General features: G+C 36.8%; 1 pseudogene; it reads right to left on the bottom strand.

Annotated features, from left to right (window-relative positions):
• Nucleotides 1–376: 376 nt before the first annotated feature.
• Nucleotides 377–3,693, bottom strand: LOC115985347 (annotated as a pseudogene).
• Nucleotides 3,694–5,732: the final 2,039 nt, after the last annotated feature.

Below are 5,732 nucleotides of genomic sequence, written 5' to 3'. Positions count from 1 at the left end.
TTCTATTTTTTTTTGTTCAATACAAGCTTGCTTAGTATGAGATGCAGTGAAGCATTGCAGCACATGGCTGGGATTGAAGTCAAAGTGCATTTCAATGAACATGACAAAGGGGTTTTAGTTTTTGGGTGAGCAATAGTCCACCTATGGTGTCTTATATTCTTCTCACTCACACTTCGCTGTCAATGAATCACAAAATCCAACATTGGGGCATTGGGCATCTCTTTTTCATGTCATAAGGCCAGCATAAATTTATAGTCCAAACATAGTGGCTCAGGTGACAATTTCTGAGTGGTGGAGTAAAAGTGGGAAGTCACAACTTACCACATGAGCAAGTTGTGGCAGAGAAGAAGCAGGTTTAATATAATTTAACACAAAGTAAGGAAAAAATGGGCACTGGTTAATATACACAAAAGATAAAATAGAAAGATGAAATATGCCATCAACAACCAATTTTCCATCTTCAGTATCACTAGAAACGAAAAAAAGAAAAAGAAAAAGAAAGGCAACCATAACCAAGAAAGATATTGATGTTGCAACATGCCCATTTGTCCATTTCATTAGCTGTGACCAGAAATTTAATTCATGTTGAAGAAAATAAGTATTCAGGAAAGTTCCCTTCTAAAAGAAGTTCTAGTTTCACAGACTCGCTTCCATTATATAGTAACTTGATTTTGATCAATATAAACTTTGGATCACAAAAGTTTTCCACATCACGAGCTTAATTTACCATGCAACTCATATATATATATATATATATATATAAGATCTTACGAGAGAAATTAATTACTTTTTGATATTAGCTTCTTCATTTTGATCTAATTTTCAAAGAAATACCAGTAGATATTACTTACTCCCTTGATTTCTTAATCAGATTAAAAGCAAGAACCTTTCAAATTAAGCATAAGAGTGAAAACTGACCCTGGATTGCAAATTAAAGTAAGGATACAGAAAAATGCTGCACCTGAAAGATCTTGCGAGTTAAAGTGACACTTGTACCACTTTGTATCAACATATCTGACCACATACCACCAAAGTATCCCATGATAGCCATCACACTCCATGGAACAGCACTAAACCATGCTGCTTGCCTGAGGTCAACGTGATATATCTGCAGATGAAATTGTAGTACATAGTAGGTAACATTCAAATAGGCATTGACCACCCTTAATAAAGAACCATAAATCATAGCCAATTATTTGGACTTACTGAGTTAAAATAAATGGGCATCCAGGAAAGAATAACAAAAAAACCCTGCAGAAAAAAAGAAGAAAGATGAAACTTTGCATAAACACGCATAATCTACAAATAACAGTAATGAGATTGCATAGACATAGGGTGCATAAGAGATAGATGTATGCAGATAGATGTATGCACAACACAAACACACCCACACACACTCAGTGCTTCCCTCGGCACCTGCTTAAACTAGTACTTCTGGGATTTATTCCACAGATGTTGGGGGAAGAGGTGGAAACAAAGTTGGGACACACCTAAATGAACTTCTTCGCCTTTCTTTGGGCACGTACAATGGGCAGCAATATTAGGAAAAGGCTACTTTTAGGGCTGAGGAGACTCTTATCCAGGGCGGAGAACAATAGCTACCAGACAATACAATCATACCAAACGACTTATTTAGCATATATTAAAAACATTCACAACATGATCCTTAGCAGAAACTAGTGCAAGATATGAATGCATTACCCAGCCATGCATGGCATTTGCAACAATTAGGGACCATGTTGGCAGTTTAGAAAGCAAGCGCCTGAAAGGAGGGATCACTTTTGTTGTCTTAGTTTTATTCTCCATTGGAAAAGATTTCTGCCCCTTGCCCAATATGTACTCCAATTCATATTTTGATATCTGAGGGTTTCGTTCAGGAGTACTTGATGTTGCAGATAACCATACCAAAACCCACAGAAATCCAGATAATCCAAAAATCACAAACGGTCCAAGTATTCCACCTTGTGACATGAGGATCGGAGAAAGTGTGAGTCCTATAGCACTTCCAAGCTGAAAACCAGCCATTGCAAGTCCAACAGCCCTGGCTAGTTCTGTTTTAGGGAACCATCTAAAAGACAAAGTTTAAACTTTTTCAACATTTTAGCTTGACCAACTTCTTAAAACTACCAAAATGGTCTGTTCAGGAACATATTATTTTTTTCTTTTTTCTTTTTATTTTTAATAAGTAAATAAACATTGCCAATATATTGTTAATCATTGTGAAGAATTCAGATTGTCAACTATCTATACCTTGAGACCATGTTGTTCATGCAAGGAAGAGCCACTCCTTCAGCGATGCCAAGCAGAGCTCGCATAGCAAGCAGGGCCCACAAAGAAGTCTCCGCGGCCCAGGGAGTTAGAAAAGTTGCTAGCAACCACAAAGCCACACCCCATGCCATGACTACCTTACCTCCATAATAATCCACTAGAGTTCCTCCAGCTATTGGTGAAATCAGGTAACCCCACAAGAAAGACGACTGCCATAAATGTATATCAATGAGTCAGGGGCAATTAAAATTTAAAAGAAGAAAAAATGTTATGGAAAAAAATAATAATAATAATAACAATAACTATTCAATTTCAGAACCCATCAGCCAAGTCTGGACATTTAGTTCAATCACTTCATTGTGGAGTTTAATCGGCATGGTAAACTAAAAATTATCTGTTGAAAATTTCATCAACACATAAGCTACTTAGTTTTTTTTAACACATCATTGGCATATCATTTATCATAATAATTATAATTCAAGTCTAACATTGAAGCTGCCAACAGTCTTGTAACTCAACTAGTACCTCCTAGTATTTCCAACGGAAATGTTCAAATCCATCTAACAATGAAGCCAAGAAACAAAATAAATAAACACGCGCACACATAAAACCAATGTTTCATAATTTCTAGTTACCAATCCAAAATTTTCAATTATTATCTAGATTTTGCGAACTTGAACTTATAGCATCCGCTCGAGGATGATTGCTCTTAATTGTCATGCTAAGACGCTTAGGATTCGAACCCAAGTCCATTACTGGAGAAGCTAACTAGAACCCACAATAATCAATTCAGTTAATCACTTCCAATTTATTCTAAACTATTATAGAGAATAAAAAAAAAGTTTACACATTTAACGTGCAAAAATATAATCGAAATTTCCAATAACGAACGAAATATCAGTTTCTCAGCAACCAAACAGAAACCACCTGAACAATACCAGAGAAGGATCGGCTCCATCCACGGGAGAGCGATAACGGTACAATAGCCACAGACATTACAACTCGGTCGGCATTGCAAAGCGCCAGAGCTAAGCCAAGCATCGCCACCACTTTCACTCTCTCCGAAGTGATGAACTCGGCGGAGTTCCCTCCTCCTCCTCCTCCGGCGACGAATTGAGCCTGGCGGCATCATCGGAAGAAACCCTAACTCGGGACGAGCGAGTTTGAATTCTGAGCCGAGGCGAAGAAGAAGTAGTAGGAGGAAGATGAGGAGTAGTTAAAGAAACGTTTCTGAGGCATGCATGTGAGTTTGGTAATTCGGCGAAACGCGAAGGGTGTTGGAATTTCGGAAATTCGGAATTGGTTGTTTTATTGAGATGAGTGTTTGGGAAAGCCGTGCGATGAAGAGGTATTGCAATGTTCATGGCGAGTTTTTAGTCTTAGAGTCCTCAAAGGGAGAGGCATAGAGAAATGCTTTATGTTAGTGCATCGAGAATGCCTTACACACGGACACTGGATTAAAATACGGCTTCTTAAGGGCCAAAATGGCCAAATGGTCATAAAATCCTAAGTATCTAGTTAGTAGTTCTAGTTATCAAATTATATTTTTTACTAGCATCTCGAGTTTAAAAGATTCAATTTTGGCCTATAAATCGAACATCATAAACTCGATTTTCATACTCTAATTACATCCGATATGGCATATTTTTCCACATGGACCACATGGAAATCGAGTCTCTAGACTCGATTTCTAACCCCTATAAATTGGACGAACTCAGAGGAAACACCAGATCATCAGAGAAAAACCCAGAGAGAAAAAAAAAAAGGAAAACCAGAAACAGAAAGAGAGAGAAGATCGAGATCGGAGACCGAAGTGCGCGCAGCATGACCAGAAATTGACCAGAGACCTAGGCTCGTGCGAGCACCAGGCCGCGCGCGACCTAGGCCCGCACGAGCCCCAGGCCGCACGCGACCCTCTGATTTGATCTGAGTAGTGGTGAGGTTCTCTCCCTCTGAGCTTTTTCTCTCCCTCTGATCTGATCTGAGTAACGGTGAGGTTCTCTCCCTCTGAGCTTTTTCTGTCCCTCTGATCTGATCTGAGTAGCGGTGAGGTTTCTTAAATTTGTTTTGGGTATTTCGGCATGTACATTAGACTTAAAATTTTTTGGATTAGAAATCGAGTCTTAGAGACTCGATTTCCAGGTATGTGGAAAGAATGCCACATCAGATGTGATTAACCCATGAAAATCGAGTCTCAAATACTCGATTTATAGGCCCTAAATCGGGTATCTTAGACTCGAGATACTGGTAAAAAATATAGTTTAGTAACTAGAACTACTAACTAGATAGTTAAGATTTTATGGCCATTTGGCCATTTTGGCCCTTCTTAAGTTTTAAGTTTATTTTAATTCTCTAATTTTACTTTTATTTAATTGGAGATGGTTGAAGTTACATCTTACACATTTTCTAAACCATTGGATTTAAGTAGATTCAACAGTCAAAAAAATATACTCATTAATGCTGATATTCTGATAAGGATCTCATTTATTATCTTTATTTATAACATTTCATACCTATCTCTAATTCGAAAATAGGTATATTTTTTTCTCTGCTCCCTCTTTTTCATCCACTACATGTTTCTCTCTCTTCTATTGCTCTTCCACCCTCATTTTCATAAGGTTCGACCTCCATATTTAGGCACTGTGGGCTCCAATTAATCAAGATTTGGTGTTTGACATGTTTTAGGGCAACTTTGTTGGGCTTGTGTATGGTTATGCCACAATTATGTCTTCTAACCTTATTGTGCCAATGGCTTCTCACGCAATAAACAATCTGGTTGGAGGGATTTGGTGGCGATACACCTCATTCTCAAAATCATTAGAGAGGTTATAAGACAATAACGATCTGCCTCATTTTTAGTTGTTAGGAAAAAAAAAATGTTCTTCAAAACTAGTTAATGGTACATCCTTGCCTGGCTAGTTTGGTGTAAATATGTGGTATGCATGAATTTGTCACCCACTTGTGCTGTAAATTCTTGTAGAACCATCTTAGTCTAGAAGGCGGGTGGTTATGCAACAATATATCATATATTTTATTCTTGAAGTTGGACTTAGAGATAGGTATAGAATGTTATAAATAAAGATAATAAATGAGATCCTTATCAAAATATTAGCATTAATGAGTGCATTTTTTTGACCATTGGATCTACTTAAATCCAATGGTTTAAAAAAGGTGTAACTTGAACCCGTCTCATTTAATTGAGTGTTAAATTTATTCAATTTAAGTAATTTTTCTGATTGTGTAAAAAAATTTGTGGTTAAGTATGTAAATAACTAATTAAAAAAAGAGATGAGTTCAAGTTACACCTAGTGTAACTCTAAAGAATTACACATTTTTTAAACTATTGGATTTAAGTAGATCCAACGGTTAAAAAAAGACACTTATTTTTACAAATATTTTTATTAGAATCTCATTAATTACCTTCATTTATTATATTCTAAACCTATCTCTAAACTCAATAAAAT

The sequence above is a fragment of the Quercus lobata genome, chromosome 1, assembly GCF_001633185.2.
Source record: "Quercus lobata isolate SW786 chromosome 1, ValleyOak3.0 Primary Assembly, whole genome shotgun sequence".
Taxonomy (NCBI): domain Eukaryota; kingdom Viridiplantae; phylum Streptophyta; class Magnoliopsida; order Fagales; family Fagaceae; genus Quercus; species Quercus lobata.
This window is presented reverse-complemented; position numbering and strand designations above follow the sequence as displayed.